The sequence below is a fragment of the Lissotriton vulgaris genome, chromosome 8 (genome assembly GCF_964263255.1).
Source record: "Lissotriton vulgaris chromosome 8, aLisVul1.2, whole genome shotgun sequence".
NCBI lineage: Eukaryota > Metazoa > Chordata > Amphibia > Caudata > Salamandridae > Lissotriton > Lissotriton vulgaris.
The window spans coordinates 1236373167-1236395425 of NC_141696.1; the positions used below are offsets into that span (position 1 = coordinate 1236373167).

The 22259-nt window shown below is 44.6% G+C and overlaps 1 protein-coding gene and 1 pseudogene across 2 annotated transcripts in view; both read right to left on the reverse strand.

The window, feature by feature from the left end:
• Positions 1-22259, reverse strand: part of B3GLCT (beta 3-glucosyltransferase) — a 1059223-nt gene that overhangs the window by 812452 nt on the left and 224512 nt on the right. The gene's annotated exons all lie outside the window — the stretch shown is intronic.
• On the reverse strand, positions 4648-5061 carry LOC147698534 (ATP synthase F(0) complex subunit e, mitochondrial pseudogene; annotated as a pseudogene).

The following is a 22259-nucleotide window of genomic DNA, read 5'->3' on the forward strand; positions in this document are numbered from 1 at the left end:
AACAACACTAGAAGATCAGAACTAATCATATCTGAAAAGGCCAATTTGGGAGAGATATGCCACTGGGAACTGCAAAGCCTTCCATCATATAATGGTGCCACACACATAATTAGGGAATGCTCAATGATGAAGCATGCCACAATTATGAGGTTTAGGACTGTGCAATTCACAGTGGCATATCAGTCCCAAAGTGGTATTTTCAGGTATGATTAGCCATGCTCTTCTAGTGTTGTGTGGGAAATGTATATCACTATGTTTGTAAAGAGACACGGCCTGGCTATCCTATACAGAAAAACAGAGTACAAACTAAAATATTAATTCTGTATCTCACGGTTTGGGACCACCTAGAAAACTAATCCAACCACCCCTTTTAATATTTATAAAAAACCCAATTCAATGGTTACGTTGTATTTTTAATAAACAGGTAAATTAACTTTTAGAAAGTTACGTTTGGGGCGTGGCAAAGATGGCAGACTGCTAAGACGTCTTTCTCCCGTCTCTCCGTCCCCGCCACCAGCCTAGCTGCCTGCTGTTGGTTGCCAGCCATGCAGGAGCCAGAATACACTGCTGCGGCTCAGTGGGGTCCGAAGCGCGGACTGGGGACTTGAGGCCGCTCTGGGAGCGGGGCTAGCTGACGTCCAACTGGGACACCCGAGGCCAGAGCCCGAAGCGGCAGGTGCGGCCTGCACCTTGTCGTATGGCTTACCCGTGGACCTTCGGCTCGAGTGGAGGAAGCAGCAGTGACACACGTACCCTGCAGTGAGGCAGACGACGGACCAGGATGCCGCTGGACACCGGTTGTGCTCACGAAATATAAATTGAACGGCCCAGGATTGACGGCCACCCGGCTACCCACAGCGAGAGGCCTGATCTGGGATCCCGCCGAGCTGTTGATGCTGGCCGCAGGAACCCCCGTCCGGTGAGTCCTTAGTGAGCGGGGGCACAGGCAAGAGGAGGCCGGGGACGAGCAGCCTCTCCCAACGCTGGGAGACCCAGAGGCGCAGGAGAGGCAGCGCCGGCAGAGGGGAGCGCGAAGGGCCGCCTTCCTCCGCAAGACTAGAGGGTGGAACGGCATACAGTGCTAGGGGGCAGATCCGCTACCATGAGACAGCCTAGGTGCGACCCAAAACTCAAGTCCACACTGACCACAGCAGCAGATTGCAGGAGCTAGGAACCCCTGCAGAAACATCTGCACATCCTACACAAGATTGGTACCTGTAACATAGGAATCCACAAATTGAAGGTAAAAGTTCAGGTTTTATTTCAGAAGAAAGATCCCATCCACAGGTGAACATCCAGCCAGCATCAATGTAGGATTGTAACTGCCTGGTGAACAAAACATAACATTCCAGAAGATGTGCAGGAGATTCCAGTGCCTCATGACATCAGCGCAGCTATGTCATGAAGCACAGACATACAGAACCACGATGCCACACATCTCCCTTCTAACAACAAGAACAAAATTACAAAAAAGAACAAGTTATCATTAAAGCATAAATCACACAGTCACGTAGTCTTTTAAATACTCAGGAGAATGAGAAACCCTCGCAGACTTGCGAGGAAGTGAGGAAGGTTCATCTCTAGTAGTTTGACAATGAAGACTACAAGAAGCCTCCACAAGATCATTTCTAACCACCACCACCCTGTTCAAATTCCAAACCCGATGATCTGCAGTTTTGATGGCGTTCTTAAAAACTTTGATGACACGGATAGGCTTTTTAAAAGTGGCAGAAAGGGCCTTATTGTTTTTGCAGGGATTCTTAATAAGTACCCAATCGCCCACTTTAACAGGAGTGACTTTTACAGAATTCCTTGCATCAAAAATTCTTTTCCTATTCTCAATTCTAGAAGATTCACGCACCATCCACTCATCACTGACATCATGAGGGCAAGGTTGTAGATCATTAACCCATGCAGGTACTACAAGGGTATTGGGAGTACGTGATCTAAAAAGTTCAAAGGGGGTCTTCCCAGTAACAGCATGGGGAGATATTCTGTAAACCTTAACCTTCTTAAAAACATCTGCCCTCCAATCTGTGCCAGCAGACTTAGCCATTCTGATGGTTTCTTTAAGAACACGGTTGAATCTCTCAACCATACCGTTGGTTTCTGGGTGGTATAAAGATGATTTTTTGTGTTTAACCCCTTGTTCTAACAGAAATTGTTCCATCTCCTTAGACACTAACTGAGGACCATTATCTGTGAGAATGGTGTTAGGAATGCCCTCCCTTGCAAAAAGTTTGGCCAAGAAAGCCACCACATGTGCCATAGAAGTACCTCATGAGAGTTAAGTTTCCAAGTAAAGTTTGTGGAAACAAAGTTAAGTCTCCAAGTAAAGTTTGTGGAAACGTTTCTCTTCTTATTTAAAAAAAAAAAAATATTAGAGGTAGGTGTTGAGATCGTTTCTTCCTCCAATGTATCCCATCCTCCGTCGCCAAATGTAACATAGGAATCCACAAATTGAAGGTAAAAGTTCAGGTTTTATTTCAGAAGAAAGATCCCATCCACAGGTGAACATCCAGCCAGCATCAATGTAGGATTGTAACTGCCTGGTGAACAAAACATAACATTCCAGAAGATGTGCAGGAGATTCCAGTGCCTCATGACATCAGCACAGCTATGTCATGAAGCACAGACATACAGAACCACGATGCCACAGTACCTACAAGATTGTTAATTCTGAGACTTGTGCCATTGGACCACCCCTGAGCCCACGAGATCCAGTAGAGGAATGGACGACCACCTCCCCACAACTGGTAGGCCCTGGATCCTTCTGGCGCCCCTCGCATAGTGACAAGTCCTTTGCCTGCTGATGCTTGGTGTCAATGTGCTTCCTGAGCTTACCTAGTTTGTCCTTCAAGAAACAGTTCATAGTGTTGCACTTGTAAACGAAATGTTCTATTGGTGAGTAGTGAACACTCCATGGCTTTAAATATTGTTCTGCTCTAATCTGTGGCTTTGGTGATGGGTGGTGTAGTATTTATTTAGATTTTTTGTAAAATGCATCTTCAACTGCAAAAAGAGTCTCTTGGTGCTCTAAGAATAAAAACAGCAACAAAGCACTGTCTAATTGTAATTCTGCTAGGAGTTAGTTTCGAGAAGAAAAGGACTGCAGGAGAAGAGATGATTTTTAAGGAGTGTTACACTTGGATCAAATTTTCAGTTTCCAGCAGAGCAAGGGTGAGAGAATTCCTGTTTGGTTGCACATACTGAGAAGGTGGAGATTCGCAACTGGCCCATCTTAAGATGGGAACACCAATCATAACTTTACCCGAAGATCTTTGTTGATACATTCTAAAGTGCGGTCTCAAAAACACCGGAACGCCTATCCGGCATTCTGAAACGAGTACACATCCGCACTGGAAGTAAGAAAAGGGCATATCTGGCTGCAAACGCGCAGCCTTTCCATCCTAGGTCATCAAGGGCCCGCACTGCTGCAGTCTGCAGAACTAGCAATTCGATAGCTAACTCCCCTAGGTGACTAAATTGCTTCTGCTTCGATGATGTATGCTATGCGGCCTCAAGGTCTCACTGAACGTGAAGGCAGGACCTCTTCTCCTACTCAAGATGATGGCATTTGACAATTGTCATACTTTGCAGGTGGCAGTGTTCCCAAAACTGTAAAATGTTTTTTTTTTAATGTAAATTGCTGCACTGTTTCAATACAGATTGTTTACAAAAAATAAACTGACAAAGACACTTCTTGTAAAGACAAAATTGGATACGAATCAGAAAATCTTACCTGTTAAAGTACTCATGGAAATAGGTGTCACTTAATTCGTGAAATGAATTCTAATATCAGTAACAGAGGAAACACAGAGCAGTGACATTTAAAGCCTGGCTCCAAGTGAAAGCCCATATCTAATCCACAATTAGAAACAATAAAACAAATCGAAATAATTCATAATCATGTACGACCTACTCGCGAACAGTGAGGTATTTAATGAGATTGTGCTGGCAGTTTGAGGTCTTGTTTTGCAGAAATGCGACTTTACTGCTGGTCTATTCAAATAACATAAAATTAAAGTGCAGCACTTTACTGGTCTGCAACGAAACGGACGTCATATTGCAAACAACATAACATGTAGTGTGTAGGAAAGGACTGTTCACGGAATCGTTCGAGATAACGCTGATTGTGATTTTCCTTCCAAAGAAAGCCTCGTTGTTTATGGTGGTCAGGAGGGAAACAATTTTCAAGGAAGTACGATATGAAGGAGAGAACTAAACATTACCGATGCAAATGGTACAGGCTTCAATTTACAGAAGGACGCGAGGTTTGCATTGACTTTCCTACGTTTGTACTGAGAAAAAACACTTATGTGAAAAGGGTTTGCTGGGCAACAGGTGTCAGAAATCTGAATAAAACATAAACCAAAAAGTATACCTTTAAATATTCTTTTGTCAAAAGAGGGCACTTAAATTGCCTGATCATGAAAGTAAACGTACATTTGTGAGCCCCTCGCGCTATTTATACGCAATACAATAAATAACTCGAAGTACATGAAACAGAGGGCAGCTCTGAGTTCAAGGCCATTTAATATACCCAGGACCTCAAGTAGGGAGGAGAAGGGGAGTCAACATACCCTCACGTCTAAATGCAAAACTAAACAATAATCCTAACACAACAACAACGTTAACAAATATTCCTTTTTATTTTTTTTATTTTCAATGTTCATTTAATGTCGTAGAAATGCTGTCAATTCACAAAATAAATCAGATTTATGAATTCAGCTATAAACTGATGGATGACTAGACACTGCAAATAAACCATATTGCAAATAAAGATGTTAACCATTCAGAGGAGCCGCAGATGAAAAAGAGGAGGTAGTGTTTCATTTCAATATGGTGTCTTCATTGGCACCTGCAATTCGTTCTGCCTCCTCATGCTTTGCTTTCTCCTCCGCTTCTATTCTTTTTTCCTCTGCTGCAATAGGCTGAAGATAATCATATCTTGTTTTTCCATAGATCCTCCTAACCAGCAATACAGAGTACCTGGCAAACTTGATCAGAGGAGAAACAGGCACCGGGGGAACCATCTTGCTTCCAGAGCCAACGGCGATAGAGTAGCCAAATATTCCTTTTTAACAAAAAGTTGGCACATAACTTATTAGGGACCTTGAAGGAGAAGGGTATTATACGAACCATCCTTTGCGTTTATTATTGTGTGATTCAGCAGGGATACGGAAACACAAAGATATACATACCTCCTTTCAGTGTGCGATTCAAGACTCAGGGTCCAACTCATGCATCAGCTTCTCAGCCTTCACAATATGTCGATCTAGGAGATGTACCTCAAGTTGATCTTTATCCACTCATTCACTAATATTGTCCATGATTCTTCCATGGAAACAGTCTTTCTTTCAATAAGTCAGATTTGCAGATCGGTCAAAATGACCATCATCACTTTCCCCGGGGATAAAAATCAGCCCACCTTCCCACCCTACCCTTCAATTTTGAAGCTCAAGTTCATTCCCTCAGGATGTTCCAAGGTTCTGGTCTTGCAGGGCCTGATGTAAAATAAATTATTCCTTTTCAGAGTGCTTTTTCACTATCTTTCGGAAGCACAGTAAAAAAGTGGTAACCATACTTCTGGAAGGATAAAGCTCACAATCGGCTCGACAGTTCCACCAACATTGCAACTCCGTAGTCCCCTGACCTCAGGTTTGCTTACAACCTGCAGGATGCCTAACTAACAGCATCTGACTGTCGTCTTGTACTTGCCCCCCACGCTCAGGCTGCCTGTCTTTTTTCAACTGGGCACTTCCCCAGTGGGCTGGGGCCTTTGAAGGACGATTATTGGAGGAGAGCTGGTAGAGCCTCTGCCACGTTCTCCACGTCCGGCAGCTTTTGGTTCCCAGTCTGATCCTGCTTGCCGCATCTTTTGTGGGTTTCACCCCAGCAAATTCCTGAAGAAACCACCATGCAGCATCACAGTACAAAGTCTACAGTATTCGTTTAAACCACGTGAGACTATTTCAACACCCCCTCTTTATGCTCTTATGCTTTTCACTCAATATTTTGGCAAGCTCAATCAAGACGTTGAGCTTCTGCCATCTTGGTTGCCTCAGACCCATAAGTGATAGGTGGATGTTCTTGGTTGCAGAATTCCTGGGCTTGATGAAGGAACCCAATCATCTTGTACAGATCACCCCGGGACAATAATTTCTGCTACCCAATGGAGCAACACAATAGCCAACATATGACATTCTGATGCCCCTGCCTGGTCAAGAATGGCGCAATGCCACAGCGTACAGGACAGGCAACTGTTCTGGAGCCTGGTTCAACGAAAATACTGGAAAACCTTAATTGTGCACATGCATATCCAGTTAAAGAACAGAGAATCTATTGTGTATTGAGTTGGATCCATTCCAATCCAATCAAATGAGCCCTTGCTGCTCCAGACTATAGCTCTAAGTCTACAACAGTGCCTGAAGGTCGTATTCTTAAAGAAAATGTAGACCTAGATTCAGATCTCCACCTGACCGTAGTTTTACATTTTGATGGAACATGCAACTATTCCCAGAAGTACACCTGAAAAGCTGTTCCAGGTGCAGGTTTCTACTCCTATTTCTGAGAATGTCAAGTGTCTTTTCCAAAGGCACCTATTGCACCAGTGTATAGTTCTCCATGGAGGAGAACTCCACACTGGAGCCTCGTGTACAAATGTCATTTTTCACACTGTGGAGAAAGATCTTCCATTAGACCTCAAGCAAGGCTAGGGGTGATTGATCCCCTTTCCATCCTGAATGGGGAGTAAATGGCCAACCCAAAGTGATGAGAGGAATATATGGGAGTTCCTAAACATCCAACACAAATCATGGCTTGGAACACCCACTTCCTATTGCTTGAGTGGGACTTTACAGTCTGGATTTTTGCACACTCAAAACGGAGAAATTAATAGTAATAAATGAATTTAAGTCTGTGAGGAAACCCCGTGTGTATTCCTTAATGCCCAGAGTGGTCTAACTTCAGGATACATGGTACAAAGAATGACTGAATCACTATACGACAGCCCGGAAGTAGCAGCCCTTCTTCTGTGACAGACAGTTCTTTGTGCATTTTGTACAGGGCCTGCCATGTTTTCTCTTCAGCTTCCGTGCAATTAGACATTGATATGGTGCGGCACTCATCGGTAGGAGTCGAAGACTTCTCAAATGTGAGCATTGCCAGTAGTGTTATGTACAGTTGCCTGAGGATGAAATATCTCAGCTTTACCGAGCTGCGGTCTTACAATATGGGAGAGTGAATTTCAATCTCCGAGGTGAATCGGCTGATTCACACTTGCTGGCAAGGCCATTGAGGCAAACATAGAAGGCATTGATGGATTTCTTTGGGTCTTGTTTTGATTGCCAGAGGATGACCGTTGTGTAACAGGGATTTAAGGATGACCCAGACAAGGTGGATATCGTAGGATAAGGTTTATTTTCTCTTGGACAGCAGAGATATTAATAGAAACAGAAAATGGTAGGTTCAAAGTCCCACTTGTGGTTTGGTCCTTTAGACTGGCTGCCGCAGGATGGTGTCTTCTCTTCCTTGGTACGTTGGGGTTGGCCCTCAGGAAAAACATACACAGGAGAGACTGGTAATCATATCTTGTTTTCCTGGATTATTTTGCCACCACCACACTGTGCCTTCTATCAGACCTGTTGTTGTGGGAAATGTGCAAGAGCAACTTAATTCAATTGTTCTTCTCGTCTAGGTACCTGGCATACAGGAGGAGCAGGAACTAGAGCCTCTCCTTACCCTGACGGTCCTTTAATGTCATCACCCATGCTCCCTTTATAGAGGTAGATTACTGGAGTCTAAAAATGACCGTTGTCCACAAGCTCCCGCCTGACGTGAGCTGCTACAAACCCTCAAAACCCTATCCGTGCTCCCCACACCCATGTCCAAGCTACCACCCGGTAAGGACCCTGAGGCCGTGACTCGAATCCTGAGTCACAGCAGGTTCATACTTCTCACCGTTCCCTGGGGTCTGGTCAAGTTCCTCTGGCGGATCTCGGCTGATCCTTCTGTCTCGTGGATACTCACTTCCTCTTCTCCGGGACTCCTCTTTCTATTGTGCCACCTTCTCCTGCTGCCTGTCCTACCTCCGTTGATGCCTCCTCTCCTACTTGAGCTGCTTCAGCTTCCAGGTTGTGACGCCATTGTAAAGCAGGGTTCACCCTATAAGCGGACATGACTGCTTGCGAGGGTGTGTATTGCTCTGCCACTAGAATGGTAGCCTGTAACAGACTCGTGCCCCCGGGGTCCTGATTCGGGCTACGGCTGCCCACTTTGGCGGCTAACTCGCCACAGTACATCACTATACATTTGGCCAATCGGGTCATGCAGAAACGGGAGCTCTCTATAGGAAGTACGCATTAAGCTGCAACCTCCCAGGCAGGTGATGAGCCTGAAATTAAAAGGGTTGCAGGGCTAGGAACCATCTGAGAATTCTGGCATTGGTATCTTTGTTATGGGACAACTACACCAGGAGAGCATGATCTGTTAGCAAAGCAAAGGTGCTCCCTAGTAGATATTATTGCAGTGCTTCCACCACCCACTTTATCACGAGACACTCCTTTTCGATGGTGGGATAGTGTTTCACACAGCAACAACTTCCGGCTCATATTAACTACTGGATGTAGAAGACCTGCCTGATCAGGTTGGGACAACACTGCACCTCAGCCCTGATCCGAGGCGTCTGTTTGTAGAACAAATTGCTTGGTAAAGTCCAGCCATAACACAGGGTGATCACATATGGCGTCTTTTAAGCTGTCAAAACTATGCTGGAGAGAGCTGGACCTTTCTGTGATCTTCTTTAGTAAGGTTTTCTTCAAAAGAGCTGTCAATGGGGAAGCAATCTCCGAAAACCTCAGAATGTATCGGCGATAATATCGAATAAGACTCAGAAAGAATGTCATGTCCTTCTTATCGAAGGTCTGTGTAGTTCTTTTATTGTCTTCATCTTGTCAAATTGAAGGCTTTTTTTCCCTTTTCTTATTTGGTAACCCAAATATCTGATCGTGTCAGTGGCAAGGGTAGACTTCTTGGGATTAGCTCTGAATCCCACCTGATAGAGGGTAGTAAGAATCGCGTCCAAGTGTTCTAGATGTAACCACCATGTAGTACTGTGGATGACAATATCGTTCATATAAGCCACAGCGTACCCTTGATGTTGCCGCACAACACATCCATGAGTCGCTGAAAGGTTGCTGGAGGCCAATGCAACTCAAAGGGCAGAACATGGAGCTGATATAGCCCAATCAGGTAGAAAACACAGTTTTTTCTATGGCAGATTGAGTCAGAGGAATCTGCCAGTTCCTTTGTTAGGTCCAACGTGGTGAGATAGGTGGCAGACCCAAGGTTATCAATAAGTTTATCTACCCTGGGCATGGGATATGTGTCGAATTTCGACAGACTATTGAGCTTGTGGAATTTTATACAGAATCTCATTGGGCCATTGGATTTAGGCACTAGTACCACCAGGGAACACCATGGGCTTCTGAATGGCTCTATTATCCCCCCTTCTAGCATGCTGGCTACCTCTTTTTCAACTGTCCATCGTCTGGCTTCCAGGATGTGGTGTGTCCGAAGATACTCATCCTCACCCGTCTATGTCTGTATGTCGTGTTGTACTAAGATTGTTTTCCCTGGACAGCTGGAAAACAAAGTGTGATGTTGTTCGATAGGGATTTTAGCAGTTTGTTTCTGTTTGGGAATCAGTTGTGACCCCATTCTTGTTTTAGACTGACTTGTTCCTCTGTATGAGGAAAAGAGAAATCAAGGGGATGGGTGTCAGTCACTAGGAGAGTAGGGAGGGGTACCTCCTCTGGGTCTGGTTCTTTCACCCATTTCTTTAACAGATTAAAGTGGTATATTTGCCCTTTCCTCAGGCAGTGGGCAACCACCAACCGATAGGTCACTGTGGTAACCTAAGCGAAAACAGTGAAGGGGCCTTGTCAGGTTGCTAGGAGCTTGTTATCTGAGAAAGGTTAAACAAAATTGTTTTCTCACCTACCTTCAATTTCCTCATCTTATCATCTTACTGCCATTGTCATACCCTGCTCTTTGCTATTCTTGTGCCTTCTCCATATTCAGCCTGACTTCTTCCCAGAATGTGTGCATCTTGTCCTTAAAAGCCTTGGCATATTCTATCCAACCCAGGCCTTCAATCTCCTATGCTTCCCATTGTTCTACAGCCATTTCCAACAATGTCCTGGGTTGTCAGCCAAAGACAAGCTCTTGTAGCCAGTGGATGACTGGGAGTGAGTATGGATTGCATAAAGCACTAAGGGCAATTTTCTAGTCTCCCCCTGTGTCTGATACTACTTTCTTCAATAGGGATTTTATTGTGCGTTGTACCTTTCCACACGACCATCAGTATGAGGGTGGTATACAGAAGTTTTGATTTTAGCAATCCCTAGCAGCTGAACACATCTGGGACATAAAAGTGGTTCCTTGGTCCGTTCAAAGCTCTTTGGGGAATCTTACTCTGGAGAAGAACTCGACCATGGCCTGGGCTACCGTTTTGGTTGTCATAGCTGTACAGTAGGATCGCTTCTAGATACTGTGTGGCATAATTGACGAGGACCAAAACATACTGGTGCCCTCAAAGTTAAGTTACTAAGGGACCTACTAGGTCCATACCCACCCTTGAAAAGGGTATATCGATAATGGGTAAGGGTCTCAACGGGGCTTTGGTCACACGGAGAGGATTGATTAGCTGACATGTCAAGGTTGGGATCTTCCCTCTGGGCTGCATGACAACTACGTGGGTTCGTGTCTAAGGTCTCTATGAAAGAAGGTACAGTGTTAGCTACTGGGTTACCAGCTAGAAAGTACTGTCTATTGTGTTTTCTTTTCTCACTCCCACTGAGGTCGGCCTTGCTTTTTTTTCTTGTATCGTTTTTGCTCTGAAGGGGGCTTCACTTAACTACCCTGGATCCTGCTCCTGTTTTCCTATTATGTCTATAGGGTGCTGAACTCTTCGTAGTCCATCCCTATAATCATCTCCTTAACTACATGCAGCTCAGATACCACCCTTGAGAATTCCTCCTGCCCACGCCAATTGATTGTTTTCCCTGCTACAGGATATACCTTACTATCCCCTTGTACACAAGTGATCAGCACAGTTTCTCCCTTTACCTACTGGTGAAGGGCTACTTTTACTGCACTAACCACAGACTGGTGGCATTCTGAATCAAACAAACCAGAGTCAAAGTGGGTTTGGCGTTGACTAAGAGCCGTCTTTTGAATTTGGATTGACGGACCCCGCCCACAAAACTCTTCCTGTTGCACATTCTGTCCCCATAGGCTCGCAGTTTGAGGTCTATGGGGACAATTGCGTGCTACGTGGCCCCATTCCACGCATTGGAAACATTGAGGGCCTTGCCCATACTCCCTCACATGAGGGGGAGGTCTACTCTCCTGAATGAGGTTTCAGGAATGGTTTTTGGCTGGAAAGGGTTTTCCTGCTCTGGATTAGTGTGATGGGCATGCGGGAGGGACCACTTTTGAAATCCAGAAATCTATGAAACACACAGGCCAGATCTATGGCTTCAGGGAAGGTTACTTTTGAGCGATGTCTTATCCAAACCCTAGTTTGACTTGGTGGAGCTTCCAGAAATTGTTAGAGAAAGATCCTGTCCATTTCTTCTTCTTTAGTAGACTCATTGGGTTTCAACCATCTAGTCCTCAAGTCTTGTATCCTGTAATAAAGAGCCCATGGGTTGTCCTGTTGGTTCCATTTTTCTTTTCTGAATTTGACTCTGAAAAGGTTACTTGCTGTCCTCGGCTGCGAATATTGCCACTCCGTCTCAAATTATTCACTTTCTACACTATTTAGCTTCAGCCCTTTGGTTTCCCTGCCTTATTATAGAACAAAAAGTTCTGTAAACATCTGGAAAGGAAATGGAGATCTGGTTTTTGCATTGAAAATAAGGAGGCGGTCAGACTTTCTTCTGTGTATCATCTGTATACGGCGTCCTATGCAGGTACCATTTTGTAGAGATGCAAAGGTGTTATCTTTTGTTGATGTTAATTATATGTGAGCTCTCAAAGATTGGCAGGCACCATCTTCGAGTGATATGTTCACAGTTAATTGATAGGTACTTAGTAATCGTTTCATTTACCTCAGGAGTTCTGTATTAATCAACACTACATGATTTGGAAAAAATATGTTAAAATCAATATAGTGAATATAAGTCGTTATAGGGCACTGACCACAGAAAAAGAAATATATATAGGCCATCATCAATGTCATGTTATCGCAGACGGGCCGTTACTTACAGCGTGCGCGGAACATGCGCGACTATTGGAGCGGCTTTGCCGTATTAATTATGCAGCCCACTCGGCACGCATCCATCATCTCAGTGATAAGCCTGGGAAATTGCTGGCCTGGCTCATCAAACAGGAAGATAGATCAGCGCCTGTATCGGCGATCTGCAACGACAGGGGTGAGGCGATGTATACGCAAGCTACGATACATGCGGCTTTCACGGGTCACTATCCGGCTTTGTACCGTTCCCAACTGCAGGTCCCCGCCGCGGACATCGCAGACTATATCTCGGACATACAGCTACCGAGATTGACTGCCGCGCAGCAAGGCGACTTAGGGGAGCCGCGTGCGCCCGAAGAGCTGCGCACCGCCATTTTCGCCCTGTCGAATGTTAAGTCCCCTGGCCCAGACAGGCTTCCTGCTGAATACTTCAAAGCCTGCTCTGACATTCTGATTTCCGAGCTGCTAAAAATGTACGCAGCTGCCGCTGAGGACTCCTCTCTCCCCTCCACGCTAAACGAAGCCACGCTTGTCTCCATCTTAAAACCCGGTAGGGATGGAACACGCATGGGCTCCCACCGACCGCTGGCCCTGCTAAATACCGACTACAAGATACTGGCTTCCACCTTAGCTCAGCGTTTGGCCCCCTAGTCTCAACTCTTGTACACCATGACCAAAACGGCTTTGTCCCTATGCGCAGTACCTCCTACAACATCCGTAGGCTGTTTAGAGTGCAAGTCTATGCCACCCACCAATGGCCCAGTTCGGGGTGCCTCGTATAGGACATCAAGAAGGCATTTGACTCAGTCGAGTGGCCCTACATTAGGGCAGTGTTGGAGAAATATGACCTTGGGGACAACTACATCGACATGGTGGGTTTTCTCTACCACAAAACCGACCGTACGTGTACGCACGGGAAGGGTGTTATCTGATGCCATCCGGGTGCGCAGAGGCACTAGGCAGGGCTGCCCCCTGTCTCCACTGCTCTTTTCAATGGCTATGGAACCTCTTGCAGCCTTGCTCAGGATGCAGGGAGAGGAGTAGGGGATCCCACTGGCAGATGGCTTACATGCGGTCTCGCTATACGCGGACGATTTGCTCCTATACATTAGAGACCTGACTTGTATACCGCAGTCTCTATCCGATACCTTTCGTACTTTGAGGCCATGTCAGAACTCAAAGTTAACTGGACCAACTCTGGAGCATACTCCTTTAGCCCAAATACAGAGTGTGACATCGCATTAATGGCGGGAGACTTGCCTGGTACCCTACCACGTTTAGGTATCTTGGAATACACATATATAGAGCTCCGTCTGACATCTTGGAGGGAAACCTGGTCCTGGCTATCTCCTCCCTGCACGCAAAGATAGCCTTCTGGAAGACCCTTCCTCTGAATGTGCCCGGCAGAGTTGCACTGACGAAGATGATAGTCTTACCAAGACTGTTATACTATTATGCGAATATCCCAGTATATGTTCAAACCCGGGTGTTTCGGGAGCTAGAAACCTCGCTCCGGAACCTCATCTGGAACACTGGGAGACCTCGCGTAGCGCTGACGAAGCTCTATGTACCCACAGAGGCTGGGGGCCTTGCGGTTCCCAACCTGAAATTGTACTACCTGGCAGCACAGATGCAATGGGTGACGGGATGGCTGAGTGGTAGAAACTTAGGTGACACCGCCACAGACGCTACAACCTGGACTCATACGCAGGTCTGCACGTTATTTCTCCCCCTTACCAGGACCCCCTGCCCGTCGCAGCTGCACGTGGCGGTAGCTTGCAGATGTTTTCTGCACTGCTTGAAGCTAACTCGCGAGGTGAAGCCATATGCCCTAGCACTTCCGCTGCTGGGCACACCCCGAGAGGGTGGAGTGGTGAAGGAGGCTATGCTGGAGAGGTGGGTGCAGGCGGGAGTGGAGACGCAGGGCGACTTATACGTGGACGGTGTCCTGCTTCCCTTTGAGGCGATGGCCGGGGATACGGGCCTACCAGCTGGGCAGATTCTCCTTCATGCGTTCGTAGTTCGCACACTTGCACTCTCCTGGGGAGACATAACTGAAGAGCTTCAAACACACCACTTCCTACAATACCTCCATGTCATGGGCAATGGGTCCCACGTAATCCATTGGCTAGCGCAGGCTCTCCTGATGCACACACAGCACTCCACTCAACAGTTACGGAACAAGTGGGCGGCAGATAGGGGGAGGGCATGGACGGATAAAGAGTGGGCAATGGTACTGGCTGGCCCAGTTAACGTCCCTCGCAACTCCTGCTTTAAAATCATACAATTGTATATACTACAGCGTGCATACCTGTCGCTAGACAAAATCAACAAATACTTCTCGGTTACCACTATTGCGTGCCCACGCTGCTTCCTGGTCGACACGAACATACTACATATCTGGGCTTGCCCCAATATAGACATTTACTGGACGACAGTGACTGCCCTGCTACGGCAGAGTGCTGGCGAAGACCTGCCACACACGTGGGAAGCTTGTATTCTGGGACTCTACAAGAGGACGCAGCTCAACAGGGTACCGGCTAGGTTCTGGGACCTGGGCCTCGTCACAGCCAAGCGCTTACTCACTAAACGTTAGAAGAAGGGCGAAACACTGGTATGCCTCGTTTGATAATTGGGCGAGAGCGTCGTACTGCACAGGCAGGAGACGGTGGGGCACAGGAAATTCCCCATTGCGCAATTCTGGGATGACACCCTGAACTCCTTCCAACAGGCGAGCTTAGATCAAGGAATCACTTAGATTATACCTCTCTTTAGACCGGCCGCGACCAGTAGGTGGGCAGAAACCCTCATGCCCCCATCAATACCTCCCCATTTTAAGTAAGTGACAGACATAGCTGATACTTATACTGAGAGGTGCTACCACAGAGATGTAACATGACAGCCGCTCAGGATCCCCGCTCTCCCGACACCGGCATTCCGATACCCGTTAGACATCACTGAGCCGCTCTCCCCCACCCCCATCTCTGAGAAAGACCCGCGCTCAACAAGGCCCCATCTGTCACACGCTCTTGCCCAGGGCTCGGAGGCACATCTCCACGGACACACATTGATATTCTTTTGGATCTACTAACCCATTACCCTCGCCCCCCCATTTTAAGTTATTTTCTTTCTCTTTAGTTTCTTCCCCCGACACCTCACAATGTTGGCGAGTCCTTTCCTTTTTATTTTATCCCGACTTCAATTTCACCTCCTGGTTCCGTTTGGATGTCACAGCAGTTTTACCTGTGACATACCAGTTATACAATTGTGAATATTATATTAGTTACAGATACCCGACTAATCCGCAACATTCTAGATATGACCATACAATGGGGGATACACTACATATCGGCTGACGGGAGTGACCTGGGGAAGGCGCGCAACAGCACGAACATGCCGCCTCACACCACATCTCCTCCCCGTACCCTGTGGAGAAGTGTGGCTCAGGGGTTAGAGGCGGCAGACCCAGAAGCTGAGATCGGCCCTGGACCAGGGTTCAATTCCCCACCTCGGCGGGTCTTGGGCTCAAAAAATTCCACGGACTCGATAATTCTCGCTCTGGTGCCTTCTCAACTCACGGGTTCACACTCTGCGACTCTGGGCAATAGCTTGCTTAATCTCCACAACGGCCCCCTCGCGGCGGGATGCCTGGCTTTCACCTTGTGGATACCCTGCCGGGGTTATCTCACAGGGGAATACCAGGACGGGTTCCCTAAGCAAGCGCCGGGAAACCCTTTGTGGGTAGCTGTGCGCTATATAAGCTCAAATACATTTACATTTTATTTACATTTACCCTAAGCTACACTGCCAATAACACCATACGACGTCACACTCTCAGAAAGATACATCCTTTCTCATATATCCTATCAGTTTTGCTGCAGGAAACGTGATATGTGTTCAATGACCCATTATGTATCATTGCTATACTGTATTGTAGTTATAGTGTTATGCAGATTATATGTACCATTTCCTCTTACATAATGCATAATTGTATGCTGAAAATGAATACCGTAAAACTAATAAAATATATTCAAACAAAAAAAAAATCAATGTCATGTAATTTCCCAACAAAACAGGAACCATGTTTTTACCACATTATGTATGTGAAGTTTTTCGCATGAAGTAGAGTTGGCTATAACTTCTCTAGACCATATGGAGAACACCACATTTGATTAGAAGTCAAATTCTGAATTTATGTCGACGTTAGCTCAACAGATACATGTTATTGATGAACAATTCTAATAAGGACTGGCTTTAGCACTGGAAGAGCCCTGTGCAACAAGGTTCGTTGTTGCCCCCAATGACCACCTCTGCCACAGACTCCTTCACTACCACCATTTAACAGTTTCCCTCAATTCTCCATAACCACTCTTTCTCAGATTCATTTCACTTTATAGCGCCACTCATGCCAGTTTATGATGTTAGAGCACATTACAACACACATATATTGCACAAAGACAATCATACATGTGTAAATCAGTGTATAGGAAATGTTACATAAGACAAAGGACTACAAGGTGTAGGAGTCACATGTCATACATACCATTAGGCAGTATAGTTGAAGAGTCCTTGGTCTGGAAAAGCACAAATTCACAATTTAAAATGCATCACCATTGTTAGGGGTTCTCGTTAATATAAAAATTGATTTCTACCCCTTTTTTAGGATAATGAAAGACTGGGCAAAAAATATAGCTCTAATATTTACCTTGTAGTTTGCATGAAGTTCTTTGATTACAGGTAATCGCTCATTGTTCTATATTAGGATTTTAACTTATAAACTTCAAGTAACAAAAAGATCTTCCTGACAAAAGCAGTAACCCACTGACCCATTTACATTACATGTATTATGTGATCTGTATGGCAGGTTTTGTTTGCAGCAGGCATATTAACCCTCTCCACTTTGATGAGTCAAAACTTTCACTGGACAGATATCCAGTCTCTCTCCAGGAAGAACATTAATCACCAGAGTTATCTTGACATATTTAACGATGCCTGAAAATTGCTGGAGGCAAGAAACGCGGCAGCAGGTGCTTATAAAATACTATCAACCATGGTGGCCGGCCCCAAGTCAGCGCCTGGTGCGGTGGCAACGGTAGAACCGCTCTAGAGTAGGCCCTGATTAAAATGTATAATATTTGTTTGGTACTTGACTAGAAATGGCTGCATCTCCTCCTACTTTAAAAAATGTTGCCAAATACATGGTTTTATAGTAATGTGGTAAGACTGCATAATTCACTTAGCCTGCTATAAGGTACTTCAGGATATATGATTTGTGAAAATGGTATTATAATGTGCTTTCAGTCGGATGTTGTGGGGGTATTTTTTTCGTAGGGATATTTTTTGAAACTATTTGTGCTATCTGGTCATTGGTAGCCAGTACCGGATTACAGTGCTATGGTTGCAGCAGATTATGGCATACATAACCTTTGAATAGGTCGTGTGAGGCTAGCTTGTTCTCTATGCCTTAGAAAGTGCTAAATCGTGAAGACCTAGCATGAGACAGCTAGGCATCAAATACTCGATAGTGTAGGCGAATATACATTCATTATTAAAATATAAGCTTGTGAACTAACGTTATTATCTGATTATATTTCTTATAAACACCATTTGCATAATTACTGGTCTGTATATGATAGAAGGTCTTTGGTTTTCCACACATTTATCATACAGAATCAGAACATATCACAGCAGATTTTCCAGCATGAATCATAAGTACAGATGAGTACTTCCTGATGGATTAGGTGTTGCTATGATTCATGTCAAGTGTAATTTTTCATTAGGTCATGTACATGTGAAACTTATTTCAAGAAGTCAAAGTTCAGTTTTCAGTTTGAGATGCCCCTTGAAGAGCAACGAAGGTGCATGCTGTCACTTGTTATATCCAGGATGGCCATTTGCCCATATGATTCCACCTTATTCTCTTTGAGTGATGAGGGCTGACCTCTGATGATATCTTTTATTAAAGTAGCCAATTGTACAACAGGGTACACTTGTTGAGCCCTCGCTTGACTGTATCAAATGATTGTATCAACTTTTAATATTAGTTCACTTTCTCATTTCCAGAGTGACAATCCCAGGTCGCCTCCTCTTGGATTTTGCTTTAGTTTCTGAATCCCATGGGAAACGAATGTTCTTTGATGCAAATGATACTTGATGGCACTGCTTTTGTAGTTCTTGTTACATGGACATAACATGTGTTCCATCACAAGTGATCCATTCCTTGAAGCACCGTTTTGACCGTTTGCTATACATTCAGTAATTTTGTTCTTGCCAAGTTTGCAGATAGAGCAATTTCTACATGTGTAAAATCCTATAGTTTTGGCCAAAAATGTACTTGTTTTCCTTTTCTGGTCCTTGAAGAATGAACGACAGTTTTTGCCTCAAGTTGGGTACTGTCTTAAAGCTCATTTGGGGATATGGTCGAAATCCTTCTTGTAATTGGGGGTTAGGAGTTAGTAATGACCAGTGTTTTCATAGACTTTTCTTAATGTTATGATGTCCATTACCATATTCCGTGCTAAACCTGATGGCCGAATGTGAACTTTTTGTGTTTCTGGAATTTTGTATAAATTGGCTTCTTTCTGTTGACACATTCTATTTGATTAATTGCTTTATGTAATGTTGTTATATCATACCCTCTCTCACTCAATCCATGAGTTATTTCAATTAGTTTAGAAAATCTTTTTTGCTACATTTCCTTCTTGCTCTGTGGTACTAGCTCTTATCGATATTGGATATGCTGGTGTTTGGTTGACAACTGGTGGCATGCAGGGTGTAATTTGAAGCTGTGGCTTTATCTGCATATCTTACGGTGTAATATGTTATTTTCAATATACAGAATCAAGTCCAAGAACTCTTTTTTTAAACATCTTTTTATTAAACGTGATGCATTAAACAGAATACAAGGCTATTAGTTACATATCATCATTTATTAGGCAGTTCATAGAGTGGCATCTCCGGCAATATCACTTAAAAGCAACATGATATCGGTACTTTTACGGTCCATTGTCTACAATGCCACCCAGTCTCCTGGCCATTCGGTCTGTGTGGTTTATACTGTCTTCCTCCCTCCCATCTCCCTTCTTCCCTTTATTAGAATCCTTGAAAGGCGAGTCAATCCCCCCATATTTTCTACCATTTCTTGGGGCATCCCCATCTCTTATACACCACCTGTTCCACTCTCTGACACTAGTCTAAATGTGATACACAATCATCTATTCTCGGAGGAGCTGCTGAGGCCCACGCTATATTCCTCTTGGCAACCCAAACTGGCAATGTTAGCCAAATGATTTGATAACTGGACCAGGTCTCTTCCCCGGAGATGCTCGAAAGGAGCCAGTCTATTGGGTCAGTCAACGATGTAGCTTGGGCCATCACTTTGGTTAACTGTTTCAATACTCCTAGATTTTCGGACATTTTCACAGGGTGTGAAAAAACGTGCCCTCCCGGTTACAGCCCCACTGGCATAAAGGCGTTGCTATTCTCTCAATTTTATATAACACTGTTCTGAAATAGTAGGACCAGCAACTGGACTAGTCAGAATCAAGTCTGAATAGCAATCAATCCAAAGCTCTAAATGGCCTCTGTCCAGTCCTCATCGTCACCCAGGTCACAAGACCATGCTTCTCGCAGTTGCAGGAGTGGGTCTGGGGAAATATTGATTAACTTCCTGTATATGATTGATATTTCAAGTCCAAGAATTCAATCTCTTCTTTGGAAATGGAAGATGTTACTGTTATCCTCCAATGATTTGTGGATAATTCCATAATGTATTTCTTAAGTGTGGCTAATCCTTGCCATATCATTAGTAGGTCATCGATATATCTGAACAAGAAAATTATGTTACTGTTAAATGCCTCAAATTTCTAATTCCAGAGCCAATACTTCTCAACTTCAGCCATGAGGATACATGTGTATGGTGGAGCAAACTCGCCCCCTCTCAGGCAGCCCCATAATGTTGTAAGTCACCACTGAAAGTGAACAAATTGTTGGTCAGACAGAATACTAGCATTTCAATGATCATCAGGTTCCTTTCCAGAAAGTGTACCGATCTTCTGGAAAGTGCATTTTTACTGCTTTTAGTCCATTGCAGCATTTGGTAGATGTAAACACAGACTCACTACATCTATTGCGGCTAGTATGTAGTTAGTTTGCTAGTCAATGTTGTCCAATTTCTGAAGGACATACTTTGAATCTCAGATAAAGTTAGGCCTGGCTCGCCCTTTGAACCTTGCCTGCCTAGCACTCTGGCTTTTGTGATTGAGACAACCACTCCAGTTTTAAATGACATCTTTAATGTGTTTCTTTCTGCAGGACTAGTTCCAAAGTTTTGAAAACAAGCTGTGCTTATAACTCTGCTTTAGAAGCCCAAAGGAATCGCTCGAAGATTGAAAACTTCAGACCCATCTCTTTGCTGCCAGAAGCAACTACAATACTTTAAAAACGTGTTAATCAGCAGCAGAATAAGAATTTGGAATAACAGACTTGCTACAAACTATTTCCATCTGGCTTTTGCCCAGGTGACATAAAGGAAACGGCCCTCCTGAGGTCCCTGAATCTGCCTCACTCAGGGCAGATGGGTGCCCTAAATCTTGATGCTTGGCGGCTTTTCAATCCAATTCACTCCAAATAGTGTTGTCTAGACTGTCTGAATTAAGGGTTGGTGGGCTCTCTCTTCACTGGATAGGAACAATCGGTCATGCTCGAGCCCTTCTCCTCCTCTTCAAAATTGCTTCAATATGTATGGGGTTATCCAGGGCTTCTTGCTGAGCCCTACGCTGTTGAACATGTACAAGGAACCTTTAACTCCTATTACGGAAACATTTGTCATGCAAGTTCTCTTATGAAGATGATACACAGCTTATTCTCTCACTTGGTAAAAAGGCGACTGTCGGGCAGTCTACCTTTAAGAAACGTCTCTTGGCTGTGGTGGAATTGATGAACAGGAAATTCTTGAGATGTAATTCTTCTAAGACAGATTCTTTTGTTCGGCCACTGCCGCTGGCTGATCTAATGACTGGTAGCCACTGAAATCAATTCTGCTTCAATCGCAACTTCGGTTGCAAAAAATCTGAGGGTCAAGTTTGATGACATGCTCTTTTCGCACCCAGAATTTATCAGCGGTGCAGCTGGTTTCTTACGGATTCAAATACATTCGAAATTGGTCCTACACATTCAACATTATTATACATGCGGCCATCACCTCTAGGGTTGATTATGCGAATACTCTGCATATGAACTTGCCTTGTCATTTGGTTGGCCACTTACAAATTGTACAAAATGCTACCACAAGGTTGGTTCTTGGGGTTCCTAGATGTCAATCAATAAAATCCCAGCTTATGGAACTTGACTGGCTTCCCATCAAGAAATAAGGCATTTTTAAGACTCTGATTACTGTTTGTTCTCTTTTCATAAAGTTGCCCCCACATATCTTTAGAATAGGATGTGCAGTTATCTGCCTTGTCATCCTCTTAGATCATGGGAGGCCTTACTTTTAAAGCTCTCTCGGTTTTATCTAAAGACCTGGAGAAGCCGTTCCTTCGCCTATCTGACCATCAAGGCACTTCCTCGCTCCCTTCGTCTAATTTTTAATGAAAGTGAGTTTAGGAAACAATTCAAGGCTTGACTTTCAAGCAGTGATTGGTTTACCTTTTGTTCCCTGTCTTGCTTCCATCACTAGGATGCCTGGTTGGCAGGTGCGCAGTTCACAAATTTGCGATTTTATTTTATTTTGGAACTGAAAGATAGCTCTCAAAGAGTGCAACCGACAGCTTGCATCAAAGGGCTACAGATGAAAGACCAGAAAGACCATATCCAAAGGTAGATTATTAGCTGCTATGTTTTGTAGCTATTAATTGCCACAAGGCACAGTGTTCAGAGTGCAATCAGCTGTCTTACTTGGCAGTTGTGGTCTTCATCCTCAACCTAGGGTGGATCCAATTGTAGGTGGGGAAATACTGGTATAGCAGGGCTGGGTATTCTACAGCATGGAAAGAAT